Here is a 16,074-nt window from a genome sequence, read left to right as displayed (position 1 = left end):
CCTGCGGGGGTTAGGTTAGGATATTTTAAGGGCTTTCTTAGTAGTCAGGTAAGGGAATAAACTAAAGCAGTTATTTTCCATGCAAGTTAATATTAATTATGAGCACATTTATTTTCAGAAAAGTATGCTATATTTGTATATCACATATGAAATGTATGTTTGGAAAATACTATTATTATGATTAAAATGTATATGTATGTATGAGATGCCAGAAATGAATATTTTAGAATATGAAGTATGACTTTAAACAACACTTGTGTGGCATGAACATTATTTTTATGTGAAGTGAATCATGATATGAATGATTTTATGAGCAAAGCATATTTTCAGGTATCTTGAAAAGACGAGTTATGCTATATTGAGTTTGATGAATATATGATAAATGAGTTATTTTCAAAATGTAAATACCTGAAACAATTTTGGTGTGAGGCCACATGTATGATTTCGGTGCGTGTTTATGTTATTGGCCCAAGGCCATGTATTTATGTTATTGGTACGATGCCGTATTTATGTTATCGATGCGAGGCCGTATTTACGATTTTTAGCACGATACCGTATTTACTATGATTTTGGCATGAGGCCATATGTATGATTTCGGCGCGAGGCAGTATTTATAAAATGTTCGGCACGAGGCCGTATTTATGAAATTATGTACAATATGTTATCAAAATCCAAATGTTAGTTTAGCTTAGCTCAGGAGCTCGGTACCATAGCTATATGTGTAGATCAAATATCTACTTTAGATTAGTGCTAACCATCTCACGAGGGGATGGGAGATGGATAGTCAATGTGGCTTTTAGTAGAGTGTGGACGTCCACCTGGCAGTCCGGACCAAGGTGCGGTGGGCTCATCGTACTTACAAACATATTTGATTCGGCAGTGGTCGGCCAGCCATTGTCGGGTCCCACCTTCGGGCTGCACAACCCATCATGGGGTGTAATACATGACACCAGTTAGCTATTCATCTTGGGTATATTTTCAGTATTACAGTTGTCGCGGCGTCCCGGGAGCGCGTGTGCCCCGGGCGGCGAAATTAAAATTATTTTAATATTTTTAGGAAAAATATGGTGTAGGAGTCGCCACTAACCTTTAGTGCGGTTAGAACACATGATCACTACCCCGTTAGGGGTAGAATCGGTCTACATTACCAGAGTTGGGGTCGGGAGTTCGGTTACGCGAGGGGAAGGTACGAGCACCCCCTACGCGCCCGTTCTTAAGAACGGCACCTAATTAATTTAAAATTATCCCTAAGTTAATCTAATAAATCTTTACATTACTCCTTTTTATGAATTTATAAATACATAGGAAAATAAATAAATATATACATATATTCCCTCAGAGCTTAGGGTACGTGATGCCCAAAGGCTAATACCCCTTGCAATTAAATCATAGGGATAAAGAAAATCGAAATTTTTTTAAAATAATAACAATAATACTAAAATATAAAAATAAGTACCATAGTACAAAATAATAAATATATAGTATAATAAGTAATACCATGTATATTAAAATACTAAAACTATCCTAATAAGTAATGCTAACCACAAGCATAGTAATAGTACCATAATATATACCGTATATACTAAAAATACTATAATAATGCTTCCTAGCATAATAATAATAATAATAATAATAATAATAATAATAATAATAATGGTACGCACATCGAATATTATATATAAATATAACAATACAAATGAAATCCATAAATAGTATACAATATATGAACATGCAAACAAAATTATGGAAATAATTCAAACTACAAACCTATTATGCAAGTGTATACATATACAATATGGAAACAATGTGATAGTAAACATCTAAAATAGAAACACAATAAAATATGCGGTCAATAATAATATAAATATGCAAATAATTATATGAGGCAATCGCTATGATAAATATGCAAACTACTCATGCAATTAAATGATAATATAAATATGTCAATAAACAAATAAGGCAATGAAAATAATACATATGCAAATTAAATATACAATAAAAATATGCAATCAATAATAACATAAATATAAGGTCGTAATAATAATAATCACATAAATATGCAAAAATATATATATAATAAATATGCAACATAATAATAATAATAATAATAATAATAATAATAATAATAATAATATGCAAAATAAATACACAATGATAATATGACAACAATATTAAAGTATACAATAATAATAACAAGAAAAATATATCATGGATATTAAACATTAAAACAACTAACAAAAACCAAAGAAACCTACATACCTACATATACAAAAAGAAAAAAACAAAAAAACAAAAAGAACCCCAAACATTAGATATTAGAACAAATAAAATAATAATAATACAATATATATACAAAATAACATTAAGAAGAAGAAAAAAAATATAAACAAATTACAAAAACATCACACATGCATGTGTGTGTTTGTGTGTGTGTGGACAAGCTGTCCAAGAGATGAAGATAAAATTACGAAACTCAAAGAAATTAATAAAAGTAATAAATATTAACAAGGGAGAGTCAGAAACAACCGAGTAAGGTTTTAGATTGATCAGATAATAAATCGCCACTCGATTGGTTTCATCTAGTTGAATGCGCATACGCCGACGATTCCACTGCTGCGGCGGTGAGACAGCTGTGCAATAAATTAAAATGAATTTGTAAAACTCACAATAATAATCTGAATGGTAAGAATTAAGATGAAAGGGTCAGAAACAACCTGGTAAAATTTCGCATTGATCGGATAAGAAATCGACACTCGATTGCCTTCGTTCAGTTAGATGCGCAGGCGCCGATGACTCCACTGCTACGGCGGTGATACGGCTATGCAAGAAATTAACACAAAGGAAGAAAACTCAAAAGAATAATCTGAATGGTGAAAATTAAGAAGAAAGAGTTAGAAACGACCTCGTAAAATTTTGAATTGATCGGACAAGAAATCGCCACTCGATTGGCTTCGTTCAGTTAGATGCGCAGGCGCCGATAACTCCATTGCTGCGGCGGTGATATGGCTGTGCAAAAAATTAACGCAAAGGGAGAAAACTAAAAAGAAGAATCTGAACGGTGAAAATTAAGAAGAAAGAGTTAGAAATGACCTCGTAAAATTTCGCATTGATCGAACAAAAAATCGCTGCTCGATTGGCTTCATCCAGTTGGATGCGCAGATGCTAATGACTCCACTGCTGCGGCGGTGATACGACTGTGCAAGAAATTAACACAAAGGGGGAAAACTCAAAAGAAGAATCCGAACGGTGAAAATTAAGATGAAAGGGTTAGAAAAGACCTCGTAAAGTTTCGCATTAATCGGATAAGAAATCGCTACTCGATTGGTTTCATCTAGTTGACTGCGCAAACGCCGACGACTCCATTGTTGCAGCACAAGACTACAAGGTAAGGTTTCTTTTCTTTTTTGGTTTGTGCTTCCTCCTCTCTGGCTTGGCTATACCCCCCTTTTATAAAAAAAAATTCTGTAAACCCTAAAAAAAACTTCCTTTTTGATTTTATTTTTCTTTTTCTTTTACTATTATGGTAATAATGAAAATAGTAATAGTAATAATAATTATTATAATAATAATAATAAAATCAATAAGGTAATAATAATAATAATAATAAATAATTGTAGTAAAAGTAAAAATAATAAAGATACTATCAATAAAATAATAATAATAAGACTAGTAATAATAATAATACTAATAGTAATAGTAAAAATGACAATAATAAAATAATAATAATAATAATTATAGCAAAAAATAAAAATAAAAATAAAAATAAAAATGAAGTAATAATAACAATGTAAATAATAATAATAATAATAATAATAATAATAATAATAATAATAATAATAATCATATCGGGCTTGGGTAAAAATGGGGTGTCTACAGCTGCCCCTCTTTGTAGGCTTCGTCGCTTCAAAGTAAAAGTAGGAATTCTCCTACGTTATTTGTAGCAACAAGCCTGCAAAGATAAAAGACACTGATTTTGGACTAGGCCCAATGTAACAAAAGAGACCAAAATGATTTATGAAAACCGATTTGCATGTATGCTTGAGAGTCAATGAGAATGACTTGCGTCGAGTGTAGGAACCCGAGCTATAGTCCAAGGATGGGGACTTGCACCGGGGGTAGGAACCCGAGCTATAGTTCATGAAGGGTCAATAAGGTGGGACCGTGGATGGTCAATAAGGTGGGACTGCGAATGGTCAATAAGAGTGGGACTGCAAAGGGTCAATAAAGTGGGACTGTGAAGGGTCAATAAGATGGAACCGCGATGGGTCAATAAGAATGGGACTGCAAAGGGTCAATAAAGTGGGACTGTGAAGGGTCAATAAGATGGAACCGCGATGGGTCGATAAGAATGGGACCACGATAGGTCAATAAGGTGGGACCGCGAAGGGTCAATAAGGTGGGACCACGATAGGTTAATAAGAATGGGACCGTGATAGGTCAATAAGGTGGGACCGCGAAGGGTCAATAAGGTGGGACCGCGAAGGGTCAATAAGAGTGGAACCGCAAAGGGTTAATAAGGTGGGACCGCGATGGGTCAATAAGGTGGGACTGCGATGGGTCAATAAGAATGAGACCGTGATAGGTCAATAAGGTGGGACTGCGAAGGGTCAATAAGGTGGGACCGCGATGGGTCAATAAGAATGGGACCGTGATAGGTCAATAAGGTGGGACCGCGAAGGGTCAATAAGGTGGGACCGCGATGGGTCAATAAGAATGGGACCGTGATAGGTCAATAAGGTGGGACCGCGAAGGGTCAATAAGATGGGACCGCAATGGGTCAATAAGAATAGGATCGTGATAGGTCAATAAGGTGGGACCGCGAAAGGTCAATAAGGTGGGACCACGATGGGTCAATAAGGTGGGACTGTGATGGGTCAATAAGGTGGGACCGCGATGGGTCAAAAAGAATGGGACCGTGATAGGTCAATAAGAATGGGACCGTGATAGGTCAATAAGGTGGGACCGCGAATGGTCAATAAGGTGGGACCACAAGGGGTCAATAAGGTGGGACCGCGATGGGTCAATAAAAATGGGACCGTGATAGGTCAATAAGAATGGGACCGTGGTAGGTCAATAAGGTGGGACCGCGAAGGGTCAATAAGGTGGGACCGCGATGGGTCAATAAGAATAGGACCGTGATAGGTCAATAAGGTGGGACCGCGAATGGTCAATAAGGTGGGACCGCGATGGGTTAATAAGAATGGGACCGTGATAGGTCAATAAGGTGGGACCGCGAAGGGTCAATAAGGTGGGACCGCGATGGGTCAATAAGAGTGGGACCGCAAAGGGTTAATAAGGTGAGACCGCGATGGGTCAATAAGGTGGGAACACGATGATCCAGCCATAGGACACAATGATGGCTTGCTTCGAATGTAAGAATCCGAGCCGTAGGGACACGATGATCCAGCCATGGGACACAATGATGGCTTGCTTCGAATGTAAGAATCCGAGCCGTAGGGACACGATGATCCAGCCATGGGACACAATGATGGCTTGCTTCGAATGTAAGAATCCGAGCCGTAGGGACACTATGATCCAGCCATGGGACACAATGATGGCTTGCTTCGAATGTAAGAATCCGAGTCGTAGGGACACGATGATCCAGCCATGGGACACAATGATGGCTTGCTTCGAATGTAAGAATCCGAGCCGTAGGGACACGATGATCCAGCCATGAGACACAATGATGGCTTGCTTCGAATGTAAGAATCCGAGCCGTAGGGACACGATGATCCAGCCACCTCAATCCAGTAACAAGATGTGAAAGCAAAATTTGGAAAGTTGTTACTCTATTTGGAAAATGCACTTGGGGTAAAGTCTAAATGTCAATGAATGAATCCCCTATCTTTGGGATTTGTTGCCCCAGTTCAAAATAAATCAACGTGTGTCTGGGGTCAACTTGCCCTAGTTTTCCAAGTAAATCAATGTGTGCTTGGGGTCAGTTACCCCAATACAATTGAAATCTCTCCATCCAAGATGTCAAATAATCATTTGAAAGCTCAAGACAAGTGTGAAGGGTGCTCTATTGCTGCTTGTGATGCTAGAATGCAATGATATGCTGCTATATGTATGCATGTTGCTAACTGGTGATTTTTATTTTTTATTTTTGTGATGCTAAAATATAAAATGCATAAGATGTATGGTAATGCGTGAAATGCATGACAATGCATGAGATGCATAGTAATACATGAAATGCATGGCAATGCATGAGATGTGTGGTAATGTGTGCATGACATGCAAGGCGATGCATAAGATGTATGGTAATGCATAAGATGTATGGCAATGTGTGAAATGCATGGAAATGCATAAGATGTATGGTAATACATGAAATGCATGCAATGCATGACGATGCATAAGATGTATGGTAATGCTTGAAATGTATGACAATGCATGAAATTTGGGGTAATGCATGATAATGCATGAATCTTTTCTCCAATGCACTCATGATCAATGTCCTCATCTTTGGTCTCTACATGAGGTTCGCCACATTTGAATGGATTTGTAATCGATCTTAGCTTAATCTTCTTTATTCATCCGGTCATGGAAGTGATTGACTCAGCTCAAATGAAAATCATAAAATCTGCCCCAGTTGAATGGACCTACAGATGATCTTGACTCTGATTTCCTATTCCAATCCGATAAGAAAGTACTTGAATGGGACCTACTGAGACTCAACTCGGAATTTGCCCCAGTTAAATTCATCTGTCACCGATCTTGAATCTATTGTTGGATTCCTTTTGAACTTGGCATAACATTTGCCCCAGTTTGACTGCTCTTTCTCCCCAAGGATCTTCTTTATAGAAATTTCTGGTGATTCTGAAACTCTTTGACTATCCATCCCATTGGAATGATTATGCAATTATGACATCAACTTGGGAAATCAAAAGGTCAACCACCTAAAAAGATGTTTTACCATGTTCCAATGTTATTACAAGAAAAATTTATACCAGTATTCAAAAGCCATATGATATTGATGTTTAATTTACCAAACTGAATGGCTGATCTTTTCTTCGACTGTCCCAACTTTATCGATGGCCACCTCTCTTCTTTTGTTTCATCATGCTGTGAAACCATTAAAAATTTCACCTATTTAAACGTTGTCTTTAGTTTAGTCAAGTTCAACTCATGTTTTGATCTCAAGATGGTCTTTAAGACTCGGGACGAAACGTAGGCTAAGGGATACAGGTTTTCAGAATAAAAGGGAAACTAAGGCTCAAAAATACCACCCCAAATAATGTTTTATGCCTCCAGTTCAAGTTGAGACGTTTTGCAAGATGTTGACCGAACTTGTTATTCAAACAAGCTGCCTACGTACCTTTTCAGGATCAGGTCATTACGTAGTTCAGACTCGTCATTGAGTCTGACAAATCATTAGAGACAACAATGTATACCAATCTGGTCAGGACTTCATTTAAACCGTAATGTAGGCTGGGGGTTATAGGTTAAAGAAAGAAAGAGTTAAATAGGGCTCAAAATCATCATTTTCATCAAGGGTAATTTAGTCAAGGATCACATGCGTAGTATGTCCCTTATTTTCTTTCTCTTTTCTTCTTTCTCTTTCCATTTTCTTTTATTGCTCCCTTTTGTTTTTCTCTTTCATGAAGGGATTTTTTCATTTTTGTTTGAACTTCATTTGGGACTAATCCTTTAAAATTGCCCCAGTGTGGGGTGTGATCCTTTGACGGGTTAATTAATAAATGAATTTTTCAGGCTCAAAAGGGCTTGCAAGAGATTTCTTCTTTGAATTTCTTTTGGATAGCAGAAAAATGGCCTGCCATCATTTCGATAGCCCATTGTTGTCTCATATGACTTGCCAAACGCTAGGAGACCCAACCCAGGTTAACTTTTTGGTGAACTGACTTTTAAGAAAAGGCTAGTTTAACAATCAAGCTCAACTTGGTTAGCAATTGGTAAATCAATATTTGGTTCTTTTTAGGAATAACTGGTCGGCCAAAGATGGCCATCTATCATTTGATCAAAACATGAATAATGAATTGACTTGAAACTTTTGGCACTACATATATTTTGCTGAATTCCTTCGAGAACATCTGTCTTCATAGGGTGAGGAAAATTCTTTTATCTTCTTCTGATCCACCTCCCGTGTTTGGTTTTCAAAATTAACATCACTTTCTGGCTTATGAATATTGGTATTATTATTTTCCTTATCTTTACACGAAACATCAGCAAACAAACTCTTGGTCAATTGAACTCAGGACACAAGTGATATGAAAAGAATGCATAATTCAATTTATTGATGAAAGGAAAATTGTCCGAGACAATAGTGTCGACAGACTTCCAGAAGATAGGGAATTAAAATGACATCATCACATGAAACAAACTAGATAATCAAAAACTTGCCCCTTGTGTACTTTTGCTCCCTTTGGGCTCCTTACGAGAACTCTAGGATCCATAACTTGACAGATTCTTTTGCCTGACCTCGGCTCCTACAACATATTAACCATTTCTTTCCTCGTGATTGGGTAGGGGATCACTCTGGATTCCTAGCTGCTTATCATCGAAGACCAACCAACCGGCATCCCTCAACGACTGTACCTTGTGTTTAAATGTCCAACAGCGGTCAACGTTGTGACCTGGAGAATTGGAGTGATACGCGCACTTAGCGTCCGGGTCATACCATTGTGGTAGAGGGTGTCGTACGGCTACTCCAGGGATTGTTGAAATAAGCCTTCTTTCGAGCAATTGGGGGAGCAATTCCGAATAGGACATGGGAATTGGTTGCACCCTATTAGGACCATATCTCTGTGTTTGAACATTTTTCTGTGTAAGCGTAGGCCCATAGGGAACAGACTGAGACCCTGTGCCTGCATGCGCTATTTGATTAACAATATTTCTTCTAAACCCTTGGTTATGACCTCTTTGGTATAGTCGCCCTTGAATCATATGAGTTTCATCATCCTTCTTCCTATATGCCCATTTCTTGTCTGAACTAGTTTCTTCGCCACTACTTCTGGCTTTTCCGACTTTGATGGCTGTTTCGATTCTTTCTCCGCTAGAAACAATGTCCATGAAGTCATGGGGGGTTGCCCCTAAGAGATGCCCAAAGTAGGGATCTTTCAATGTATTCACGAATAGGGAGATAGCCTCCCTATCTTCCACCGGAGGGTTCACTTGGATGGACATGTCCCTCCATCTATAAGCGTATTCTCTGAATGTTTCGGTGGATTTCTTATCCATTTCTTGAAGAGTCATTCGATCAGGTGCCATTTCCGTCACGTGGCGATAGTGAGTGATAAAGGCACTGGCCAAGTCCTTCCAAGTGCGGACCCGAGCCTTATCTTGTTGAATGTACCAACGGATGGAGGACCCGGTCAAACTGCTTTGAAAGCAATGCATCATTAGTTTTTCATCGTCTGAGTACGCGGCCATTGCTTGGCAGTACATCACTAAATGTGTTCGAGGGCACCGGGTCCCGTCAAACTTTTCAAAGTCTGGCATTTTGAACTTTGGCGGCAAGATGACTTTAGGCACCAAGCAAAGGTCGTTTGGATTAACTGAATCGAAAGTATTAGAACCTTTCATTGCTTTTAAGCGCTCTTCTAATACGTCACAGCGACGCTCAGCCTCAGATTTGCTTATTCCCATATCAGATGGTACTAATGGAGGAGTTCCTACCACTGGGAACCCCTGTGCTGGCATAGTAGGGATGAAAGGAGGCATATTTGGCGGTGGACCCCCCATGATGCCAGGTGGCGGAATTGATGTTTGTCCATGATCTGGGGTGAACCCAGGGGGATGAGCGGGGTCCACATATACTTCGGGATCAACATGTACTGCCTTTCCCTTATTCATCAGTAACTCAAGAACCTTACTTATCTTGTCATTTATCTCTTCTTGTCCTTGTTCTAGACCCAGGACTCTATTTTCCAATTGTTCGCTCATTTCTCTCGCTCTTCGCCTGGTATTGTACTGATGCGTGGTGGTCTCAATTATTGCTTTATGTTACTCAAACCACCTCTTTGAACTGAAACCAACAATTTCCTTTTTAGAATCACGAATGCACAATTATGTACTACATGAGTGAAAGTGTTTTGGTGCATGATTAGGGTATGCAATGGGTGTTTATGCATGGACGCAACTAGTGCACTTATATATACAAACAAAGGTATAAACATGCATGCAGCCTATCGTGCATGACTATGTATGAAATGAAATGCATAAATATGATGTAACCTAAATTACTACTTAGCTAGAATTCTAGAAAAATCCCACTAATGAAACGGATCAAGATTAACATAATCATTGATGGGCTACAATTTCAATTCAATTTCTCCCTTGCCCATTCATTTCCTTGATGAGGGTCCATGTACCTTAGATTCTATAAAGGGTCAAGTTATGTTCTGAGGTTGGGGTTGACCCAGGCTAGTCAACCCGTTGGATTTGTGGACTTTAGTGTGCACTTGGGCCTCAAGTATTTTAAAGTATGGGCTTCAATGCATTTCATGTTGAGATCAGGCCTTAGTTTTAAAAAGGACTTGGGCTTGGATTATTTGAAAAAATGTTGGCCCAAATTTTTAGGCAAATGGGGTTGAAGTCCTCTTTTGAAATTTGGGTTTGCCCCTTTTTGAAAATTAGGCATGGGCCGAGGTTTTGCTTAGGAAAATGTCGGGCCTAGGTTTGTTTTTAAAGAATTGAGTCCGAGTTATTTGAAGAGGGTTGGGTCTACCCATATTTTAAAATGCTTGGGCCAAGTGCTTTATTGTTGAAAGGATGGGCCATGGTCTCATTATTGGGCTTTTTCAAAATACTGGCTAAGTAGTATGTAATTCTAAAATGGATGCAGAATGCATGGTATAATACAAGGTATCTCACAACATATATACAATAGACGGTATGGGGATAAGGATGTCCCAACCCAAGGTAGGTATGTATATACAGGGTTCGTCATAGCACTATCCTAATTAAGGAAAACTATATACAAGTATGTGTGGGTAGGCTCTAACCCTATTGACAAAAGGTTCCCAGTTTGGAATTCTATCCTCCCCCATTGGGGTCCGGATAAAACTCGTACTGAGTGGAGTGGTTCGCGGGTCCCATCAAGCTCTGCCACGAAGGGACTGACGCTATTACACTCCTATCTAATCCTAATAAGGAAAGCTCGGGTATAGAGCGTGAAAGTGTGTGAATTTAAATTTAACCTAATCCCGCTATCCCCACATTTATTTACATGCTATAAACAATATGGAAACAAGATTTCTACCATTAATACATATATTCAAACGATAAGGAAACACAATATATGCAATTAATATGTTTATTAAAAAAAAAAAAAATTTTGGAAACAAAAATAAGGAAACAAAATATTTACGATTAGTATACACAATATCTATAATTAATATGCTTATTCAGAATAATTGGAAACAAAATATCTACATTTAATGTTCAACAAATTAGGAAACAAAATATTTTTAATTAATTGAGATTATTTACAAATTATGGAAGTTAAATATTTATAATTAATCAAAGTTATTTACAAATTACAATATTTACAAAATAAGGAGTAATTAAAAGATTCACTAAATTTAAACTTGGGATAACTTCCAATTAATTAATGGCTCGACTCTCTAAGTCCCCAGCGGAGTCGCCAAGCTGTCGCGGCGTCCCGGGAGCGCGTGTGCCCCGGGCGGCGAAATTAAAATTATTTTAATATGGTGTAGGAGTCGCCACTAACCTTTAGTGCGGTTAGAACACATGATCACTACCCCGTTAGGGGTAGAATCGGTCTACATTACCAGAGTTGGGGTCGGGAGTTCGGTTACGCGAGGGGAAGGTACGAGCACCCCCTACGCGCCCGTTCTTAAGAACGGCACCTAATTAATTTAAAATTATCCCTAAGTTAATCTAATAAATCTTTACATTACTCCTTTTTATGAATTTATAAATACATAGGAAAATAAATAAATATATACATATATTCCCTCAGAGCTTAGGGTACGTGATGCCCAAAGGCTAATACCCCTTGCAATTAAATCATAGGGATAAAGAAAATCGAAATTTTTTTAAAATAATAACAATAATACTAAAATATAAAAATAAGTACCATAGTACAAAATAATAAATATATAGTATAATAAGTAATACCATGTATATTAAAATACTAAAACTATCCTAATAAGTAATGCTAACCACAAGCATAGTAATAGTACCATAATATATACCGTATATACTAAAAATACTATAATAATGCTTCCTAGCATAATAATAATAATAATAATAATAATAATAATAATAATAATAATGGTACGCACATCGAATATTATATATAAATATAACAATACAAATGAAATCCATAAATAGTATACAATATATGAACATGCAAACAAAATTATGGAAATAATTCAAACTACAAACCTATTATGCAAGTGTATACATATACAATATGGAAACAATGTGATAGTAAACATCTAAAATAGAAACACAATAAAATATGCGGTCAATAATAATATAAATATGCAAATAATTATATGAGGCAATCGCTATGATAAATATGCAAACTACTCATGCAATTAAATGATAATATAAATATGTCAATAAACAAATAAGGCAATGAAAATAATACATATGCAAATTAAATATACAATAAAAATATGCAATCAATAATAACATAAATATAAGGTCGTAATAATAATAATCACATAAATATGCAAAAATATATATATAATAAATATGCAACATAATAATAATAATAATAATAATAATAATAATAATAATAATATGCAAAATAAATACACAATGATAATATGACAACAATATTAAAGTATACAATAATAATAACAAGAAAAATATATCATGGATATTAAACATTAAAACAACTAACAAAAACCAAAGAAACCTACATACCTACATATACAAAAAGAAAAAAACAAAAAAACAAAAAGAACCCCAAACATTAGATATTAGAACAAATAAAACAATAATAATACAATATATATACAAAATAACATTAAGAAGAAGAAAAAAAATATAAACAAATTACAAAAACATCACACATGCATGTGTGTGTTTGTGTGTGTGTGGACAAGCTGTCCAAGAGATGAAGATAAAATTACGAAACTCAAAGAAATTAATAAAAGTAATAAATATTAACAAGGGAGAGTCAGAAACAACCGAGTAAGGTTTTAGATTGATCAGATAATAAATCGCCACTCGATTGGTTTCATCTAGTTGAATGCGCATACGCCGACGATTCCACTGCTGCGGCGGTGAGACAGCTGTGCAATAAATTAAAATGAATTTGTAAAACTCACAATAATAATCTGAATGGTAAGAATTAAGATGAAAGGGTCAGAAACAACCTGGTAAAATTTCGCATTGATCGGATAAGAAATCGACACTCGATTGCCTTCGTTCAGTTAGATGCGCAGGCGCCGATGACTCCACTGCTACGGCGGTGATACGGCTATGCAAGAAATTAACACAAAGGAAGAAAACTCAAAAGAATAATCTGAATGGTGAAAATTAAGAAGAAAGAGTTAGAAACGACCTCGTAAAATTTTGAATTGATCGGACAAGAAATCGCCACTCGATTGGCTTCGTTCAGTTAGATGCGCAGGCGCCGATAACTCCATTGCTGCGGCGGTGATATGGCTGTGCAAAAAATTAACGCAAAGGGAGAAAACTAAAAAGAAGAATCTGAACGGTGAAAATTAAGAAGAAAGAGTTAGAAATGACCTCGTAAAATTTCGCATTGATCGAACAAAAAATCGCTGCTCGATTGGCTTCATCCAGTTGGATGCGCAGATGCTAATGACTCCACTGCTGCGGCGGTGATACGACTGTGCAAGAAATTAACACAAAGGGGGAAAACTCAAAAGAAGAATCCGAACGGTGAAAATTAAGATGAAAGGGTTAGAAAAGACCTCGTAAAGTTTCGCATTAATCGGATAAGAAATCGCTACTCGATTGGTTTCATCTAGTTGACTGCGCAAACGCCGACGACTCCATTGTTGCAGCACAAGACTACAAGGTAAGGTTTCTTTTCTTTTTTGGTTTGTGCTTCCTCCTCTCTGGCTTGGCTATACCCCCCTTTTATAAAAAAAAATTCTGTAAACCCTAAAAAAAAACTTCCTTTTTGATTTTATTTTTCTTTTTCTTTTACTATTATGGTAATAATGAAAATAGTAATAGTAATAATAATTATTATAATAATAATAATAAAATCAATAAGGTAATAATAATAATAATAATAAATAATTGTAGTAAAAGTAAAAATAATAAAGATACTATCAATAAAATAATAATAATAAGACTAGTAATAATAATAATACTAATAGTAATAGTAAAAATGACAATAATAAAATAATAATAATAATAATTATAGCAAAAAATAAAAATAAAAATAAAAATAAAAATGAAGTAATAATAACAATGTAAATAATAATAATAATAATAATAATAATAGTAATAATAATAATAATAATCATATCGGGCTTGGGTAAAAATGGGGTGTCTACAGCTGCCCCTCTTTGTAGGCTTCGTCGCTTCAAAGTAAAAGTAGGAATTCTCCTACGTTATTTGTAGCAACAAGCCAGCAAAGATAAAAGACTCTGATTTTGGACGAGGCCCAAAGTAACAACCGAGACCAAAATGATTTATGAAAACCGATTTGCATGTATGCTTGAGAGTCAATGAGAATGACTTGCGTCGAGTGTAGGAACCCGAGCTATAGTCCAAGGATGGGGACTTGCACCGGGGGTAGGAACCCGAGCTATAGTTCATGAAGGGTCAATAAGGTGGGACCGTGGTGGATGGTCAATAAGGTGGGACTGCGAATGGTCAATAAGAGTGGGACTGCAAGGGTCAATAAAGTGGGACTGTGAAGGGTCAATAAGATGGAACCGCGATGGGCAATAAGAATGGGACTGCAAAGGGTCAATAAGTGGGACTGTGAAGGGTCAATAAGATGGAACGCGATGGGTCGATACGAATGGGACCACGATAGGTCAACTAAGGTGGGACGCGAAGGTCAATAAGGTGGGGACACGATAGGTTAAGAACGAATGGGACAGTTGATAGGTCAAAAGTGGTGGAAGCGAAGGGTCAATAAGGTAGGGACCGACGAAGGAGTCAATAAGAGATGGAACGAAAAGGGGGTAATAAGGTGGGGGGACCCGCGCTGGGTCAATTAGGTTGGGTACTGCAGAATGTTTTAAGACGAATGAGACCGGATGATTAGGGTAAATAAAGGTGGGACTGCGAAGGGTTCAATAATGTGGGAACAGGATGGTCAACAAGGAATGGGGACGTGATAGGTCAATAAGGGGACCGCGGAAAGGGTCAATAAGGTGGGACCGCGATGGGTCAAGAAGAATGGGACAGTGATAGGGCAAAAGGTGGACAGCGACGGGGCACAATAGATGGGACCGAAGGGTCACGACGAATAGGATCGTGATTAGGTCCAATAAAGTGGGACCGCGAAAGGTCAATAGGTGGGACCACGATTGGGTCCTTCAGGTGGGCCTGTGATCGGGATCCTAATGGTGGGACCGCGCAGGAGTCAACAAGGAAGGGGATCAGATGATATCTAGGTCGATACGAATGGGCCCGTGATAGGTCATAATACGGTTGATGACGCGATCCAAATGGTCAATAGTTGGTAGGGGACACAAAGGGAGTCATTAAGGGAGGTACCGCGGATGGGCAATAAACATGGGTCCTTGATAGGTCACTAAGGAATGGGACAAGTCGGGTAGGTCAAAAGTGGGACCGCGCCTTTTAGGGTCATAAGGTGGGACGGATGGGTCAATAAGAATAGGGTAACAGTGATAGGTCCATCAGGTGGTGGACCGTGCTTGCGATGTGGAGTCAAAAAAGTAGGTGGGGCTTCGACCGCGATGAGGTTAACTAAGAATGGGTGACCGTGCTAGGCGAATACGGGTGGGGACCTACGGACAGGGTCCGAACTACGAGAGTGGGTACCGCGAAGGTGTGGAGTCACTTGGGTCAATAAGAGTGGACAGCAAGGGGTAATCGTGGGACCGCGATTGGAAGTCAAAGGTGGGAACACGATGAATTCCTATGCCATAGGAGCAAATGATGTCTGGCTAACTTTTGCGA

The sequence above is a fragment of the Malania oleifera genome, chromosome 10, assembly GCF_029873635.1.
Source record: "Malania oleifera isolate guangnan ecotype guangnan chromosome 10, ASM2987363v1, whole genome shotgun sequence".
Lineage (NCBI taxonomy): Eukaryota > Viridiplantae > Streptophyta > Magnoliopsida > Santalales > Ximeniaceae > Malania > Malania oleifera.
Note: the sequence above shows the minus strand (reverse complement) of the source record.